The sequence below is a fragment of the Acanthochromis polyacanthus genome, chromosome 1 (genome assembly GCF_021347895.1).
Source record: "Acanthochromis polyacanthus isolate Apoly-LR-REF ecotype Palm Island chromosome 1, KAUST_Apoly_ChrSc, whole genome shotgun sequence".
Classification (NCBI taxonomy): Eukaryota; Metazoa; Chordata; class Actinopteri; family Pomacentridae; genus Acanthochromis; species Acanthochromis polyacanthus.
The window spans coordinates 3,553,628-3,574,394 of NC_067113.1; the positions used below are offsets into that span (position 1 = coordinate 3,553,628).

The 20,767-nt window shown below is 38.7% G+C and overlaps 1 long non-coding RNA gene across 1 annotated transcript in view; it reads right to left on the minus strand.

The window, feature by feature from the left end:
• The window catches only part of LOC110971666 (uncharacterized), a 54,800-nt gene extending 35,032 nt beyond the window's left edge, over positions 1 to 19,768 (minus strand). The window contains exons 1-2 of the long non-coding RNA XR_007941399.1: positions 19,718 to 19,768; positions 8,831 to 8,969 (exon numbers count right to left, since the gene is read on the minus strand). This is a non-coding gene — a long non-coding RNA (uncharacterized LOC110971666). The remainder of the gene's footprint in view (positions 1 to 8,830; positions 8,970 to 19,717) is intronic.
• Between the last annotated feature and the right edge of the window lie 999 nt (positions 19,769 to 20,767).

A 20,767-nucleotide genomic window follows, 5' to 3' on the forward strand; every position in this document is an offset into this window, starting at 1 on the left:
TCACCTGTCGACGCAGTTTGGACGCTCGTTTCTGGTCATAAAAGAAGATAATCCACAAAAACCGGCCAGAACCCAAGCTTAGCCATCCAGAGGAAACAATCCAGTATAATACTTTGGCCAAAACATGTCTCGAAATAAGTAAAAAATCCAGAAAATGATCGGCTCCGTGCGCGTGCACGCGGCGCGTGGTGGCGCTGTGCGTTTCATATTCACTGCATCTTTCTATTATAACTTTATCATACACGGTCCTATTTTCTTTGTTCGCGATTCAAAATGGATACTGGAGGCTTCTCGACCGCTTCAAACCGGACTTCAACCAATCAGGTGACTCGTTTCCGCCTACTTCGGCGATTTAGCCAACCATGGCCGAGTCTGACAGATATCGATTACATCACTTGATTGACTTGTTTCTCAGCAAATCACGCCGGAGGAAACGTTAGATTGACAGGCCTGGTAGCCAATGAGCTTGCTGAATGGCTTGAATATAAATCCCGCCTCTGCCAGCGGCTTTATATGATATTTCATTCGTGAGCTCCGGGCTCCACCTGCTGTTTCTCTGTATTCCTCTCAATCTGTGTGTGTGATCGACACTGAAGCCTATCTGAAGTGATTTTTTGAGTTCTTTATGAGTTTTTGGAATGAAAATGAAGTGGAAAATGAAGTGAAAATGAATTTATACCATTCTGTAGAGAGTGTGCACAGTGTATAAAGAGTGTATCCAACATTGACAGGGGCGGAGCATATCAGTACAAATACATGTGTGAAACACTCATTTCTTGTAGTATTGCTCTGAAATTTTGACCTGAACTATGTAAGACCCCAGGCTTTTGCAATATTGTGTTTTCAAGCTCTTACAGTGCTGCCACACTGATTTTCAGGTGTTTTATTAGGGAAAAAATGTAGGCGAGAAAAAAAATTCATCCTAATTCAGTGTGTGCCAACATGAAATACTCTGTGCCAGTGGCACCTAGAGTAATTCTGACTGCACTGGGTGAAAATTCAGGTTGTCAGCTTTCAAATGAGACCCCAACCATGCATGTACTCCAAACAGTTCAAGAACAGCATTCAATTTACTTTCTGTAAATCTCAGTAGAAATTTCGGGCGGAAATTGACCAAACCTTAAAGGGTAAAGCATTTTCCTGCAATTAAAGACAACAAATTGCAAGTGCTATTTTTATCCCTGAATGAATACTTATACATCTAGCTCTGGATGTAAAAAGTCAGATTACTGCGTGCATAACAATAGCAAAGGTTCTGAAAGGTTACCTAGTCATGGGGGCCAGGTTGGCCCTATATAAACATATCCTAGAGGTTGTCTATATGTCCATAATCTCTGAATTAAACCTAGCAACTTACCAAGTGCAAGATCTATGAGAGGAAAAGCTGCCGTTAACAGGTGTGTCTGGTGGTTAAATTTAACTATACCGAAGTGGCTACTCGGTTAAATTAATTATCAGAGGAAGCAGGGATAGGCATCTGGATGAAGGCAGTGAGACAGCTAGGCGAATTTTCCTCGTCAACCAGCTTAACAGTTCTGCAGCATCCCTCTGAGTAAGATCTCAGGGGGCAGTAGGACCGGACCCGAAGGATGGAGAGCTGGTCCGGTGATTCCCTGACAGCTGAGTAAGTTAATCAGGGGGTCACTGGCCCTGAGGATCGACAATGCCTATTCGGGTAGTCAGCTCACGTCATTCTTTGGACACATAACATTACTGAACTGACCAAACCCAGATCATAACCCTAACCCCCAAAGGCTTATAGTCATTAGCCATTATGAGTGCATCACTTCATTCACCTCTCTTCTTACCCTGATGCGCCCATCACTTTCAAACAGGGTAAATCTGACCATCAGACCACATGACCGAACACATTTGTTCCTCGAAGACAACAGTTCACCACTATCCTTCCAGGTTTTAATAATGCATTGGACAGTTCTTAACCTGATTTTAGTAGTTTCAGAAATCATTTCTACTTGTTTTCTTTGCTTGACGCAGGCCAATAATTTGACCCTTCTGAAACAGATTAACATCTGTTCCATGATCACTAGTGCTGGTGAGATGAAGCCTCATGAGGCATCGAGCCATTTGAGCCAATTGGTTCGAGAAAGGGTTCATTTCTTGAAACTGCTGAGCTCATTTTGGCCAGACCATGCTGTTACTGTTCTCCAGTGAGGCTCAGGCGCAGGGTATGAGAAAGAACATGAGAAGCTGAAAGTGCAAAAGCTTTTATTTACACCACAAAGTATGGCAACAAAAAACCCTACAATCTAGCAAAAGGGAACTACACCCGGAAGTGATGGAAGCTCAAAACTGGCAGCGGAAGGCAGCAAGGGAAACTGAAGCCCTCTAGCGGGCTTGGTGGGTAAACAACACTAGGGCAGAAAATGTGAACACAGAAACACTAACCCAGAGAAGGTATAACCCAGGCAGGAAAATTCTACACAGAATACACTAACTTGTTAAAATAGAACTATACAAACCTAACAGTTTCACTGGACTTCTAACGTATTTCTGGTGCCAACTGTCTGCATTGTGAGAATTGTTTACAAGTTAGAACTGATTTCCTACCTTAAAATGATTCATAATACATCCCTGGAGCACAAATATGGACCAACTATGAGGGAATTTAATGTCAAACATAGCTGACACCAAAATATGTTGTTTTGTGCAAAGTGGAACAATCAACCAAAGATGAAATGACATTTCCTGTCGTACCTTCACTCTGATTCATGGTGATCAGACAGCTGTATTTAAACATATAAATCTTATTTTATGTAGATGCAATGTCAAGTACAAATGAGATGTAATTCTGTCATATTAGATGGTGTAAAGCAGGGGTGTCAAACTCATTTTAGTTCAGGGGCCACATTGAGCCCAATCTGATCTCAAGTGAGCCAGACCAGTAACATAATAGCATGATAACAACGCCACTCCAAATTTTCCAATGTGTTTTAATGTAAAAACAGTACATTCTGAAAGTGTTCACATTTGATGAAGCATCTTTTTACAAAATATTATGAACAAGAAATTTCTTAAGAAATCTAAGTGAAATTTCAACAATTTTATGCCTCAGTTTATCATTTGTGTATTAAAACTTACAGATCACAGAGGATCTACAAAGGCACCAAACATTTAGTCAAGTATCTGTCACGAACAATATAGTATTTTGCAACTTGTCAAGATCTAGAAATCATTTTAAATTTACATTAATTTCCACATCTGTGTGGTAATCCAGACCACCAGAACTGAACCACTACACAAACTAAAGTGGAACCTCATAAGGAAAAGGTTAAGTTATCCCCCTGCCTTGTAAGTGTATAAAATTTATACATACATGCGTGAAAGTTGTGGCAGTGCATGAATAATAAGATTCCAACAAATCAAATTATTTTGTACTCAAGCTGCTGACTGACATTGTATTGCACAATGTTCAATGTCTTTAAATATTTTCACAGTAAGTTTTCATTTTCACCTTTGTAATTTTTACACCTGCGGGCCGGATTGGACCCTTGGGCAGGCCAATTTTGGCCCACAGGCCACATGTTTGAAACCCTTGGTGTAAAGAATGTGCATATTAGCAGGAGGTGGCAGGAAGTTGAAGAGAGGAGGAAGATGAGCAGAGAAGCATGATAGATTGATAGAACAGAAGGAGGGTTGGAGAGGTGGAAACAAGAGAGAGAGGGAAAGTGTGAGAATTAGTGGCTCACGGTAAGAAAACATTTTACCAGCAGCAAAGTTTTTTCAAGTGTTGGGAGAAAAAGACAGAGAATCAAAAGAAAAACAAAAGAGAAATGACAGTGAAAGGCAGAATACACAGAGATAAAAGCTGAAAGATATATTTATGAATGTGATGCAGATTCAAAAAAGAAAAAAAATAACTGAGGTAAATATACAGAGGAAAAATTGAAAAAGATGAGATGGAGAGATAACGGCTGATGGAAAGGAGGAAGAAAACTATGTTCAGGCAGTGATGGAGAAGATTATCAGACAGTGAAGGAGAAATGACCACATGATGGTGAGAGAAACAGAAAATATTTAGTGGTGAGAGAGGACGAAAAGAGGGGGCAGGTGGGAGGATTAAAAGAAGATAAATGCAGTGGATGAGAAGATGCAGTGAAGGGCCTTCATTGGGGAGGGGGAGGAAAACTGTGGAAGAGGGATGAGAATAAGTTGGAGAGAGTATGACAAGATGATGAAGTAGGAAGTAGGATTTAATGAAAGAGAACAGAATGAGGAAGTAAAGAAAGAAGGAAGACAGGGTGGACTAGACAATAAAAAGAGAAAGGGGAAAGACTGATCTGATTTCTAGCTGATGGATTTCATCTATACATACACACACAGCAGCTCTCTCACATCACATGGGAGTGAAAGAGGAAAATCTAGTGAAGCTGTTCCTACCCAGAGGGGCCCATTTTATCTTCTACGGAACATCAATTCACACACAACAGGCCACAGGGATAACATGTCTGTAAGTGAATGTGTGTGTAAGTGTGTTTCTGTCTCTGGAGAGAAATATGACAAAAATCCCTTTCTCACAAACCCACTTGTAACACCTAGCAAAACTATGCTCTGGAATGATTCAAAAAATAAATACAGTTTTAATTGATACGTTACATGGCTTACAGCAAAATGACTGACATCAGACTGGCTGTGTCAATATTAGAATTCTTTTTTTTTTTAAATGGATTCAATTCCCTCAGTAATTTTAAAGGTACTATATGTGAAGAACTGCCCTGCTGGACATATGTACATTATGTCAAATCTGTTAAAACAGTGAATCCACTGGTATCTGTCTTAAGAGCACAGATCACCAGCCATGTGAATGATGTTCCAGCTGTCTTATGTGTCTAGGGCCAAAGGTCTGTATGTGGGTGTGTGAAATTCACACCCATGTCTATTAAATATGTCTGGTGGTCTATGGGGCTTACAGACGACAGATTTTGTGCATGATCTGTGGGACTGCCTTCTAAACTAACTTAACAAAAAGAAAAAACAGTCTGCAGTTTAGATTTTTTTTGATGAGAACAAAACCCCTGCACTGATCTCAGTGTTTTATATTAACATTATTTACATAGACCAACTCTAAGATCATTTGCTAAATATTTCACAAACTCTCACCATGACTTTTCAAACAGAGTGTCTGAGGCTGGTTGTTTGGTTATGGGACTTCATTTTTATCGAACCAAACTAGTCACGTGTGAAAACACAGTAACACTAAATTGAAGTTCACTGTGTTTATATGCAAGTCATGTTTTTTTTGGTGTGTGTCTGTCCACTGACCATTACTGCATATTCAGTGAAAAATAAATTCTTTTTGATTGTAGTTGCTCCATGGTATGATGCTGTCATCATTTCCAACGAGTTCTTTTCCCCTTTGGTCTGGGTTTTTGAGGTATACTGTTATCACTTTCCTAGAACTTGTGAGCACTCCTGAAAATTAGGAAGGGTTAAATTAAACTCTATAAAGCCTCTTAAGAGCACACTGAAGACTTAAACTAAAGTAAACTTAAGTTACAGGGCAAGATGCACTAACAGTGTTTTAACACACAGTTATAAAACTAAAGATACCGTGTCGGTCTCATTATTCATTCTGCTTGAGTGGTAGTAAACTTCAGGTTTGTGGTGCTATTGAACTACATTGTGTCAATCTCGAAAACCCTTCATCAGCTGAATGTAAAAACTGCCTTATACAGACAGTTACAAAATAAAATGCAGTCTGCATTTAGATAACTTATCAAGATGAGAGAAAATGTGTATCATTGCTAGATGCAAATGTACATAGAACACATTGCATTTATACTTGATTCACATGAGGTGTCATTCTGATCTCAATCGGTTAATTTTACCTGATCACATGAACTCAGGCTGGACAAAAGCTTTAGGTAGAAGCAATAATGTCATCCTGGCAAAAGAAAATTCAGTAGAGCTCCTACAGCATGCCTCTCCAGTTTGTTGACAAATCAGTCAGCCCTGCTAAAATGATTTGTATTAAGATCAGATCAAATCAGGGGTGGCATAGCTCAGTGGAGCTTAGTAGAGTGGCTGTCTCGCAACCGGAGGGTTGCGGTTCGATCCCCTGGCCTGTCATGCTCATGTCGAGGTGTCCCTGAGCAGGACACCTAACCCCTAATTGCTCCTGATGGGTCGTGGTTAGCGCCTTGCATGGCAACTCCCGCCATCAGTGTGTGAATGTGTGTGTGAATGGGTGAATGTGTGTGCTCCAGGGGCGCTGTACCGCGGCTGACCCTGCGCTCTGACCCCCCATCAGAATTTCCCCTCATGGTCATGTGGTCTGATGAGTCCAGATTTACCATGTTCCAAAGTGATGGGCGCATCAGGGTAAGAAGAGAGGCAGATTAAGTGGTACACTCATCATGGCTAGTGCCTACAAGCCTGTAGGGGCAGTATTCTGATGTGGGGTTGCTACAGTTGGTCAGGTCCAGGTTCAACAATGTTATGTGCCCAAAGATTGAGGTCAGCCAACTACCTGAATAGACTGAATGACCAGGTCTTTCCATCAATGGAGTTTTTCTTCCTTGATGGCATGGGCATGTTCCAACAAGACAATGCCAGGATTCATTGGACTCACATTGAGAATGAGTGGATCAGGGAGCATGACATCATTCTTACATATAGATTGGCCTCGACAGAGTCCAGACCTCACCCCCACTGAGAATCTTTGGGATGTGCCGGAGAAGACTGCGCAGCAATCCAGCTCTCCCATCATCAATATAAGATCTTGGTAGAAAATTCATGCAATTCTAGACAGAAATAAATGCTGTGATGCTGCTGTGTGTTGTTGAAAAAATACCACAGCGAATGTGTGTTGTTCAGCTAAAGGCTGTCCAATAAAATATTAGAGGTTGAAATTTTTTTGGGGACGGGCAGTGTATAAAGAGTCCGGCAAGTCTGATGTTCAGTATTCATGCAGAAAAGCGCTCACTGTGCTACATGTACACAGTAAGTCAAGAAACATTTTCCCAATGGTTTTCAAATTTGGCAGAATCCATTGTAATGTCTCTGCTGAAACCACCAACTGGGACAGATATGCAAACACCATTTGATCAGCTCCTCATTTTTTCAGTTAATATTTGGTCAATAAAGGCTTCCACTAATGTTACCCCCACTTGACAATCCCTTTACTTGCAGTCTGGGCATGGTTGGTATTTTGTACAAACATACCAGCATTGACACTTACACTACACACAACACTCAGCAAATAAAAGAAATGACATCAGCTCACATCACTCACCACCTGCGGCACCTTTCGCCTGCTGTGAAGGGCATTTCTCTGACAATCTGATTCAATTTTAACCTCAATACTCAGAGGTGGTCGCACCAAAAAGATGAAGTACTTACAACTACATGCAACGTAAAAACAACTGACATGCAATATCTACATGCAGAGGACACCCTAAAAAAATCCTTTTACATTGGATAACTATGGAGACGATTGAGCTTGAAATACATATACAGCAAAGTGAAATGACTAGACAAGGCTTTATAATTGGTTGAATTCTTTTTTTTTTTCTTATTGAGGGATTCAAAATTGTACCAAGTCTATTTGTCTTATTTTTAGTCAAAATATCTCATCCCACTTGATTTAAGATAAATTCACTGAACAAGTGACATTTCAGCAAGATGGAGGGACTTGTTTTAAGACAATGCATCTTAAATATCTTAAGTCAAACAATCTTGAAATTATCATGTTTTGAGTTGAATTTTACAAGAAAACTCAAATTAAGTTTAACCCTTGTGTCGTCCTGCAGATCAAAATTGACCCGTTTTAAAGTTTGAAAATGTGGAAAAAATATATATTTTCACAGTGAAACTTCTGATGTCCACATTTTCAGCATTTTTGGGAAATCTTCAAAGATTTTTTGTTGGAAAAAAAGAAATGTTAGAAATGTTTCTTTTAAAACATTCACATAAAAATCAACCAAAATCCAGCGAATTTCTCTGGATTTTGGTTGATTTTTATCTGAATGTTCTTAAAGAAAATATTACAAGTTTTATAAGTTTTATATATGTGGAATCACTTTAGATATTTTAAAGATTTTTTTGGAAGATTTTTACTAATTTTTTGAAAATATTTACAAGAATTTTCTTGCCAAATTTGGGGGATTTTTTTTTTTAAACTAAAACTTTTAAGGGAAACTTTTAAGGAATTATTGGAATTTTCTTCCTGAAGGTTTTGCAAATTTTCAGAAATTTGGGGAATTTTTTGCAGATTTTTTTCAGACAAGGAAACAATATTTTTTGGTGCCTGTATATGAGGACAACAGGAGGGTTAATACATCTAAAAATTAGGAGGTTATATGAAAGCAAAAATCTATTTTTGAGTGAAAAACTATTATATTTTAGTTTTTCTGCCTTATTTTAAGACACCTAAGCTTGACAATCCTGGTAAAATATAGCTGAAAATAAGTTGTCCCAGCCATTTTTAAGATCTCAATATTCTAAATATCATATCTTATTTCAAGAAATCTTACCAAGTCATTTTTCACTTGTTCTATTGGCAGATTTTTTTTCACTTATTTCAAAGTAAAAGTTCCTTGAAATAAGTTTTTTTTTTTTTATTTTGAGAGGAGCATTTTTTCCAGTGCAACATCGCCACCTGGGAATTACACCCAGGAAATCCTAGCTAAGGTTTGTTTCTACTGTCATTATACCAGTTAAGGACACACAGGTTCCAATACCACAGGGGGCAAGACATGTTCCAATTAAACAATTTTATTAACAAATTTATATAAAATATATAAGAATATCAGACACCAGTTAACACATACAGAGAAAAAGAATGGTTAAGAAAAACAGGGCTGGGGCTTACCGTGCAGCAGGGCAACCGAGAAAGAGTCCCCAAAAGAATCATCTGTGACACTGCAAAATACACACACAAAACCAAAAGGAGGGGACCGTGAAGAATGCACCACCACCAGGGATTAACTGCCACAGTCAACCCACAGAACCTGACAAAGACAAAACACAGATTAATAAAAATTTGCCCAATCTAAATAAAATTGGTGTGGACTTAAAAAATATCTACATAACAAAACAACAACAAGAAATCAACCAATCAAATCAATATATGAAACTAAATAAACTTACAAAAAATAACTAAACCAACTACAACAAATGAAACCAAAACACCAAAAAGAAATTACTTAATTTCTAAATAACAATGTCAAAAAACAAACAAACAAAAAAAATAGAAGTTTTACCAAACTTGGACCGCCCGGCGACAAAGATGACCCCTGTGACCTTGAAAATGAGGTCACGGTCACCAAATGCAAACTTAACCTGTGTCTTATTATGGTACACCTGTGTACCAAATATGGTGAGGCTACATCAATATTTTATCGCGTTATCGCACGGAAACCAAATTGTTACAGACAAACAAGCAACCAACCAACCAAGCAAGACCATGCAGCTCAAAACAATACCTTCCAGAAAACGATGTTTGCCGGGCGGTAATCAACTCTAAGCCATGAGGCCTTAAACTTTAGGTCCACGTCACTGGGCATAGGCCATCCAGGTTCCGGAACAGCCTAGTGACACAATCTGCCTCTTGGGAGCTGGCCCAGGCGGCACTCAGCTGTGCTGGGCCACGATGCAATTCACTCTGAGCCGGCAGCCAGAACAAACAGAGCACACAGACACAAAACAAAGCAGTACAAAACGAAACACAAAGAAAACCAAAACAGCAGTGTGGCTTGGAGTGGTGATTGTGGACATGACCGTTACGCTGGGCTGCTAAAAAAAAACAACAATAAATGAATTAAAATCAACCTGGCCGGTTGGGAGAACCACATTGCACATACCCAGCGACCAGAGGGTGTGAGCCTCAAGAATACAGCTCAAACACAGCTCGAACACACGACTGGAGCGGGCCGGTAATTGTGCACACAGCAGGGCTCCAGCAGATCACTGTGTCACCCTGACCCCAGCAGTCAGCCACACCGAAAGGAGCAGAGATTGTGACACCATGCGCAACTATGTGCAATAAACAAAGGGAAAAGATGACAGAGAACTCATGTGTGGAGAGAAGACAGCGCACCTTGACGGCTATCACAACAGCTGGGCTGCCACCAGAGAAACGGTGGCACCCAACAACATTGTCAGGCCAAACCACAGCCACCATGAGAGCAAGCAAGGAGCGGAAGACAAGAAGCTCCACTGCTGCACACCTGGATATAAAGGGTGCATGGTACCGGTAAGTGAGTGGCAGCACAGCATCAAGACACATTGTATAAATGTTGCTACATTGCAATGCATTCATTAGATTGAAATTTCATTATTTTCTTAGAAGCATGGATTTTCAGCTTCATTCATCCTGACAACCAATTTCCTAGTGTCATGACAGTCATAATCTTGGTATCACTCGGACTATGGAACTACTTTTAAATACAAAATGCTTTGTGAGGTATTCTCAGACCAAAAGCTGCTGAGTCTGGGAGTGACAACCCATTTAGGAGCCACATATTGCCTCAGGATGTTTTGTGAATGCAGCCTCAGACCTGCTGATGTCTGTCCCCTCAGGGATGGTGACTCAGTGTTTCTGTCGTTATCTGCATGTACCTCATACTGACAACAAGACAGACAGAAGGATGGACATGTCATGTTTCACCGTCAGGACCGGGGAAGCAAAGCAACCAATTCATAAAACATCACCTGAAGGTTTTTCCTCACTTCTGTGATGCAAATTGTTTAAATGTCTAATTTTACACAAAGCACAAAAGGAACAGCAAGCATCATCTCCAACAACACTGACACTCACTTTTCATATTGCACTTCAAGAAAACGGTTGTACAGAAAGACATAATTTCTTATTTATTTGTACAGGCCACATGGTGCTGCAAGTTCTAACATAAACATAAACAGGTACAAAGCTGCATTACATTTAGATTTATTAACACAAAACTGTTTAAATATAATGCTGTCTTTGGGATTTGTTAATAAAACATGAAACTGTGTCAGGTATTGTGTGACATTTCAACACAAGACCAACATCCAATACATTACAGATTACAGACCATCAACATGGGTGTAATCTATTTACCAAACAACCAGTAAAAAAAGTTTAAAGACTGACTGATAGCATTACTTTGTTTAGCTGCAGGGAGGGCAATTTCCAAAAAAAATTTTGGGTGCAGAAACAATATTGCTAAATGTGCAATTGTTATTTCATTTCATTTGTTTATTTATTTGGACGGGTAGTAGTAAATAAGCCAGATTTAGCACAAGTGCAAATTTCCATCCAACTGAAAACTGGGCCCCACTTTTTGTTGGAGTTCAAATTAAAATCCATCTGTTGTTGTTTTCCAGAAAAAAAAAATGAGGCCCTAAGCTTGAGAACAGTTAACTGGAACATTACTCAGGCTTTTTAATGTGAAACTGTTACAGTAACTCATTTACCGTGCATGAGCTCATTTACAGTGCCTATAAAAACAATGTATTACCTTTAATTCCCTTTTATTTAGTCATTGCTTTTCCACCATTGAATCATTGTCAATTTATTTGTGCTTTTATGACAATAATTTACAAAAAAAATACTCCTTCCTATTGAAATTAAATGAGATCTTTAAAGTTGCATACTTATTCACTCTCTTTAAAGTAACTCACCTAATTTAACACAGGGGCAGACAGATGGTGATAGAAGTTATATATTTAGTCAAATGGAGATCTGGGGCCTGTTTCACGAAGCAGGTTCACTGAAAACTCTGAGTTTCTTAACCCTGAAATGAGGGAAACTCAGAGTTTTCCCTGAGACAGAGAGGTAACTCTAGCCTGTTTCACAAAGAGGGGTAACTTAAACTCTCGGTCAGTTACCGCAGTAACAGACTCTATGAGTTGAGCCTGGTCTGCAGCAGGTTTATTTGAGAAAACCTCAAGTTTCTCTCCGTCTCCGCCCTCTTTCAGCCACACACGCTGTTTCATTTCCTCATTCATTCAGTCAGTAAGCGAGCGAGTTTTGGCGTAGAACAGCTTTTATTAACGATCCAGTGGATAAAGGAGCAGCATTACTGCACAGATAATTAAATATTCATCGGTAGATTGTTATCAGATCGAGCATAAATGTTCTCGCATTTCCGGACAATTATCGGTTTGAGCGGTACCGTTTTATAATTGTTTCAAGTCCATAATCTACATAGACAACCTAATCCGTCCTTACATTTACATTACCAGCTGCAGTCATGCTCTCACATCCAGCAGATATTGTGTGTTGCGCTGCGGTTCTTTGCAAATGGAAGTTTTTATATAATGTCAGAGATGCAGAGCACTACAGTAAGACAACTGTATGCAGGACAGTCAGAAAAGTTTTCCTGGCTCTGAAATGACTTTTACTCATCATTGTGGACATAAACCTGTCAGAACATCAAGGAGGATCCATGGGATTGCAGGTGAATGATGTAGAGATCTGTTAAATTCATTTTAAATCATATTCTGTTAATGACATTGTGCTGCAGCCTCTGACTGGGATTAGTCATTTTAATTTATTTTAGGATTTCCCAGTGTGATTGGCTGCATAGATGCACACACATCCCCTTCACAGCTCCCTCACATCATGAACAGGAAGTCCATTCACAGCATAAATGTGCAGGTAGGCTACAGGTAGACTGACTACTGTTTCTAAATGTTAAAGACTGCATCATAGTTCAACATCTGTCATTCTCTGCACTGTCCAGATCATATGTGATGCTGCATACATCATTTCTAATGTGGAGGCCAAGTGGTCTGGGTCTGTTCATGACTCCAGGATTTATGGAGAGTCTAACCTGAGCAACAGACTGCAGCGTGGTCAGCAGCCTAAAGATTTTCACAATAGAATTCTCTTGTCTCCCTCCTTTAATATGCTCTGATGTATCCACTATACATTACAGGAGAGTTTGATGGGCTTCTGCTGGGTGACAGGGGTTACCATGCCAACCCAGGCTGATGACCTCATACCCTGACCCTGAACCAGGCCCCCAACAGAACTTCAACCGGACTCACTGCAGGACCAGAGCCCGGGTGGAGATGACCATAGGCCTGCTGAAAGCCCGTTTCCAGTGCCTACGTCTCCTCAGGGTGACCCCAGAGAGGGCCTGTGATATTACTGTGGCATGTGTTGTTCTTCATAATATTACCACTATGAGAGGAGAGCAACAGCCTGCCCTACAAACTGAAGACCCAGATGATGAGCCCATCCACCTGCAGCTATCCAGGACAGCAGAGCAGTCAGAGACACCGTATGCAATAATCACTTTAGAGTTTAAGTCACCATCATCACCACCACAGCAAATAAAGACATGATACACATTTCATTTGGTCTTCTTTATTTCCTACAAATAAAAGAGATGGTTCAGTTCATGTTCCAATAGTTAACATAATTCATCTGTGACCATCACCTCTAACTTGTGCTCCAGTATTTCAATTTCCAGATCTGCCCTCCTAATCTGTTTTTTGGATTTTTCTCAGCAAATGCAGTTTGTAAATCTGTTTTACTGATAACTGGGAATACATAGAGGACATTAAATAATACAGTTGCACATGAATTCCACAGAATGAACCTCTGGTGTTTCCTGAACATCCATCTCACTGTGTCAGTCTGTGCAGTGGATGTTGAGGAACCATCCTGCTGCTGTCCAGCCATGCTCTGTTAAAAAAGATGAGAATGTGCAACACTTCAATGTAGGCTAAATGTCACACTCTATATTCCACCCAAAATCTGAATGGGAAGAGACCTATCAGTAACACACCTCTGTATAAAACTTAAACTACTATTTGGATAAATGTTTGGAGTATTGCCTACTTACAGTTACAAGGTCTTTTGTGGTGTGAAAGGGCCAAAAGACAAAAAAAAAGACACAAAAGAGAACTAAATATCTATCTATCTATCTATCTATCTATCTATCTATCTATATATATATATATATATATATATATATATATATATATATATATGCATCCATGACCTTTTATACCACCGTTTTACAGGCATCTACTTTCTTTCTGTTGGCTGAGCAGAAGTCTATGTTAGTTTAAATAGGCTTAATTATTTAACAGGACATGATATGGATGCAGACATTTAGGCTATGTGTGGATAAAACAACTGCACAGTCAAACAGTCACGTAATATTTAGGCTACTTTACAATGTAAAACATGATCAACATGAAGTACCTCCATGAGATAATGCCGAGGTCTGACCTGTTTGAACAATGTTTTTATATTTCATCTTAAGCTGCTGCCCCGTGCGCTTCTCCCCGCAGCGGGATTTCACCTAAATGAAATAACTTACTAGGCTGCCATTCAGACAGTTATTCCCTGTAATATTATTACGATTACAAAGGACTACACTTAAACTTACGCATTGATCCGGGCTGTTCTCCACGCCGTCTCCCTCTCTTTTGCAGCTACAGCGGTGTTGCACTTCTTTGTAAAAACGTGTTCAAACTCGCCATATGAGCGCGTTAAAAACTTCCAGTTCAAAAACGCAGCCTTTCGCTTCCCCGTTTCCATGGTGACTCGTCGAATCGGGGTTCCATTGATGCTGTCTTTTCAGACTTGCGGTGGACGCGCGTAACTCCGGGTCAAACTACTCAGAGTTGATTAACCCAACTCATATCAGCCGTTGTGAAACCGAAAACTCAGAGTTTTCTATCTCAGAGTAGATCAACTCAGAGTTGTGGAAGAAACTCAGAGTTTGTAAAACCTGCTTCGTGAAATAGGCCCCAAGTCACCTAATATACCCTGAAGTACAATTAAATCGATCACTTAGAAACTGGAGGAATATGGCACCAGTAAATCTACTGAAAGCAGGCTGTGACTTCGCTGGAAATAGACTAGTGAGGGAGACCACCAAGACACCTTTGAAGGAGGTTCAAGCTTCAGTGGCTGAGATGGGAGAGAATGCATACAGAAACTGTTGCCTGTTTTATGGGAGAGTGGCAAAAACAAAGCCACTGTTGAATAAAGTTCAAACTAAATCTCAACTACACTTTCAAAGTATTTGGAAGACTGTCAGATCAATTGGAAGAAGCTTCTTCACAACAAAATAATAACTTAATGTACAGCGACACAGAGGCATTTCAAATTTGAGCGCTCAGTGTAGAACAAAACAGTCAGCACTACACAGGAACACAAATAATGAGAGTCATGTCAACGCATTCATTGCCCCAGTGCCTTGACAAACCCTCAACCAATCACGAGCAATTCATTTTGATAATCTCAAAACCGTAGTGCATTGTCGATAAAGACAATTTCATCCTAGATTAACAAATCCATTCTTATTTGAAGTAACAGGGTTATTTTAGCTGGATAACAGCACGTAAGTTAAAATTAGTTGAGCTGTATAGAACATGCAGAGCATCGATGCTTGAACCAGGAAATAAAGATGTGTAATGTGGAAAAACAACATGTTAGCAAAGTAAAACAAAACAAAAAAAATTCTGAATGCTAGTGGCAGCTTGTAAGATAAACGGTACATAAAATGTACCGTTTATCTTACAAGCTCCTATGTTTGAGTTACCCGTATCTTTAAGATGCAGTTTCAAGGATTTAGAGTTCCATTTACCTCCTAACGCCTGGTATCCATCTTTTTGTTTTTTTCAAAAAGACTGTATTTTTAATAATAATGATAACAATAATAATAACAACCATGATATAAAATACAATATAAAAATCAGATAGTAGATATTATCCAATTATTCACCAGAAAAAATGTCCCTCTCAAAACAAGAAATAAAAAACTTATTTCAAGGAACGTTTACCTTGAAATAAGTGAAAAAAATCTGCCAATAGAACAAGAGAAAAGTGGCTTGCTAAGATTTCTTGAAATAAAATATATTTGGAATATTGAGATCTTAAAATTAACTGGAAAAATTCATTAAAGCTATTTTTTAACCAGGACTGTCAAGCTTAGGTATATTAAAATAAGCCAGACATGCTAAAAAAAAAGACTCAAAAATTGACTTATTTTGCGTTTTCTTGTAAAAATTTCACTCAAAACATGATAATTTCAAGATTGTTTGACTCAACGAGATATTTAAGATGCATTGTCTTACAAGTCCCTCCGTCTTCCTGAAATGTCACTTGTGAAGTGAATTTATCGTAAATCATGTGGGATGAGACATTTTGACTATAAATAAGACAAAGAGATTTTGTAAGATTTTGAGTTTTTGCCGTGTTATATTTATTGGTTATTCCTTAGACCAAATAACTAGAAAAAAATCTAAAATGTAAGCCCAAAGCTTGGGTCTTAGGAGGCTACACAAAAATGAACAACAATGAACTCGTTTTTACTGGTGATATTTTAACCCTTTGCGCTTCAGTTGTGCTTCAGTGTCCCGCCGGCGGTACACCTACTAATTTGCATAGGAATTTCAAGAATGTCCAACGGCTGCAAACGCGATTATACAAACACTATACGCCAATGGAAAGCTTAGATTCTCATGAATCTGCCGGTATAAACCACTTTCAGATGTGATTACCACAGCAGGTGAGAAAAACACATTTGTCCGACAAAAACGAATATTCATCCATCCGTTCTCTATACACGGCTTCAATGCACACAGCGCGACTCACATTTCCGAGTTCATTATTACACACAGAAAAAAAGATTCCACAAAAAACGGCCATAATCCAATCTTTTACATCCAGACGACACAAGCCAGTAAACTATTTTGTCCAAAACATGTCCTGAAGTCGGTATAAAATCCCCGAATCGGTCGTTTTCAAGGAAATGCACCTCGCGATGCGCGTCCAATATTCCTCGTATTTTTCGTAATTTTTTTTATTTAAAATAGAATATTAGCGATTTTTTGTACTGGAAACGACTGGAATTGACTGAAGCTTAAAGGGTTAAAATGCACAAGATTACTCTGTCCCCCAACACACAAACAAAAACTTCATTTTCCAATCTTACAGACAATACTGTGGTATCTGTCAAAAAAAACATACACATCAGGCCCAAACTTTAAACTGTGCAATGCAAATATAACTTGTCAGAAACAGAGAAACATGCACCTATGACTGTCAGCACATCCCGTGTTTGGAGAAACAGACAGGAGTACATGCACAGCAGTTAAGTATTGTCTAAATCCGAAAACAATCTGAACTAACCCAGAAGTAAACCACCATTTACTATTTTCAGAACATATAAAGACAGTCTTCCATTTGAGTTCTCTGACCTAACTGAAACAGCAAGAACACTCTTGTATTGCTGCTGATCGTTGGGAATTAGTCATGTCAAACATTTCAAGACACATTACATACACATGACATCTCAAAACTGTTTATTAAAACTATGACGCGAACAAGATAGATATGAAAGAACATTATTCTGCATCCCAGGGCATCAATCTTAAATTGATTATTCATTAAACAACGTATTAACCGACTTGCGACAGAATTTACAACTAAACATGTCCCTAGCCAACAAAAACTAGCCTCTTAATGTTCAACACCAAACCTAATTTACTCCGTTTCTAGACAAAAGTCAACTCATTAATTTAACCCACCGTTATGTAACTGCTATTGTAAGGGCAACAAAACCTGCAGACAAGACATCTTAGCGAGTTGAAATAAATGTAAAGTTAGCTTCAGTAGGTCTAGCTACATAGCTAACCTGACCTGGCAAAAACAGACGGAAAGTAAGCTAGCACTCATGTTCTTACAAACCTAATTGAACCTTCAACAAGCCGTTTTGTCTCATACTAAAACAATTTGTGTAGATAATATGCTTACATCAAGACCAGAGTTTTCCCCAGAAATTTGAACTTGTTGGTCTGTCCCCACCAAAGCTGTGTTGAGCGTAGAAAACGCGCGATGAATGCAACTGCGTGACCCCGTCAAATTTTGAATTTCCGTTAGAGATGCTTTCTCGTGCGTGCACCCATTTGCTCTCTCTCTCTCTCTCTCTCTCTCTCTCCCTCGTTTGTTCAGCTGTATTCTGAGGAATGGGTTGTTCTGCAGAGTCCACTGAATGTGAGTGTGGTGCTGCAGTGGGATGTCACTGTTGCAACAAGTCAGTTTGTGAAATTTCTACCCTTGTAAACATTCCAAGATCAGCTGTATGTGATCTACCACTTCCTGACTGAGTTGCTGTTGTTCCTAAACACTTCCAGTTTGCTTGAATACCACTTACAGTTGATGGTGGAATATGCAGGAGGGAGAGAAATTTCATAAATAATGACAGCTACACCTGCCAGTATTTTATGTAAATTACACAGATTTTTTTCCCGGTATTCATTTACACTGTCACCATTATTTTTACGGCGAAATTCTGGCAACCACAGCTGTCATATTTCACCATAAATTTTATACAGATTTTTTCCCAGTACTGTAATAACTTTTACACTATCACCGTAATTTTTACGCTGAAATTCTGGCAACCACAGCTGCTGGTATTTCACCGTAAATTATACAGATTTCCATTTAACTGTGATATTCTTAACAAATATATACCATATTTTTTACATCCTTTTTCTGTATAAATGAAGGTATGTTTTTGCTTGATCGTTAACGGTTTTATACCGTAAGTTTGAAATTACATATCAGCAAAATCTGTAATTTAAACAGAATTATACTGTTAATAATTTTACAGTAATTACTTGCTTGTAATATTACTGGATTTTCCCGTTAATTTTATCAATATTTTGTATTTTCACAGTAAAACTGTGTTATTTCTACATGTTAGAACCGTAAAAAATATAGCTATATACTGTTTCTTGATTTACGGTTATTCAATGTAACAATTACGGGCATATACTATTTTGGATTTTACGGTCTTTTACTGTTGCTATTTTACAGTTTTTTACTGTAATTTCTACGGATATTTTTTACAGTGTATTCCACACACACACACACTAACCCTAACACACACACACACTCACTGTGTTTTCCTATCCTTGTGGGGACTTACCATTGACTCCCATTCATATCTAACCCCTAACCCTAACCCTAACCTTAACCCAGACCAAAACAATGCGTAACCCTAAAGAAACGTTTTTGCACTTTTCCATTTTTTAGTAACAATAACATGGCCAAGAAAACACTGTTTCCCCCCGTGGGGACCTCATTTTAGGTCCCCACCGTGAGACGAGTCCCCACCTATATAGTAATAGTCAGGTTGAAGTCCCCACCGGGTCCCCACCGGTATAGATAAACACGTACACACACACACACACACACACACACACACACACACACACACACACACACACACACACACACACACACACACACACACTCAAACCAAAATTCATGGGCCATTTCACAGTATCTGGCTTTCATCGATGAGGAGTGCCTGTGTGAGCTAGAATGGTAAATATCAGAGGAAATTAGTTGTCCAGCCATGACAATCTGGCCATCTGTCTCCCACAGCAGAAATAAATCAAATAATAGCTGACAGAAATGATAGAGGAAAAAGAGAATAGATGTAAAGAAAAGTAAAATGCATGGCTGGCTATTTCAAGTACTGAGAAAACAAAGGGAGTGCACGGAAACGACTAACATTACACAATTTAAAGCACAGTCTGAGCTTTTTCAGCCATGCTGCTCATGCCAAGGGCCATTTGTCCAAAAATTCTAAAGAATGAAAAAAGGAAAAACATTGAATTCTACGAAAACACTACAGTCGAGAATTTACTTCTTATCTTGACCTTGTGACTTCCTAAACTGAACAGTAAAATAAATAGACAATACATAAAGCAGCAAAAACAAAGATAACTATTTTACCTGTTCTCTTGTTTGACACTCCGCACACATTGTTTCAGTAGCTGAGGTCATGAAGCCGGTTCAAAAAGTTCAAAGCTCAATTCCACTGGAGGCGTAGCTGTGCTAAAAAAATCTGGTAAATATTTAACAGCCACACAGGCAGACCTGCAATATGACTGCTTGTGTGGAACCATTTGTCTCGAACAGTGATATTAATGGTTTTAGAAAAGGTTTTTCAGGTCACAGTAGCTTGATATGAGCAGTAGGTAGATAGTAAAAGTACCAGTGCTAAAAAGTAAAAATAACCCATTAAGCATTTATTAAGTCAAATTATTATTTTAGTGTAGAAGTATCTTGAGCTGAACATATTCAATAGATGGACCAGATGAAACCTTCACGTCCTTCAATCTATAGGTCATTTTAAAGATGCAAAGGCTGCATCTGACGGTTTCTTGAATGAGATGGTCTAACCTATGCTGAACTTCTTGCTTGTGTTGTCACATACCATTGCACAAGTTCGGTTGCCTAGCAATCTGGACTCCTGAATTTTAGGCCCAAGGATAAGATAATGTTGACTGTATTTTTTTGACTGAAATCTATCCCGTTACTGTGATTTTTGTTTTTAATATTTTTATATATTTAAAAAAACTTGAGATGCTTGTACCGCATGGTTGTATTGGCTTAAACTGTCTAAAAAACAAGAAGGGTTCACAGCTTGTTTAAATTTGTTAACATTACACTAATATGAACTTAAAATATCCTAATATTTCCACAATATCAGTAAAATGTAACTTAAGTACTGACGCTGTACAACTGGAAAGTCAATGTTTTAAATTGCATCCCCCCACATCAATAATGTCACGTAATTTAACCAAGTTTTGAAAAATGAATTTTACAGCTTTTAACATTTGTATCATTAGCTATTGGAACGAGCTGTAACACAGTACTTAGACTACCATTCAAAAGTTTGGGGCCATTTAGAAATGCCCTTATTTTTAAAAGAAAGGCATTTTTTAAATGAAGATAATTTTATAAAATCAGAAATATAGTCTAGACATTGTTAATGTAATA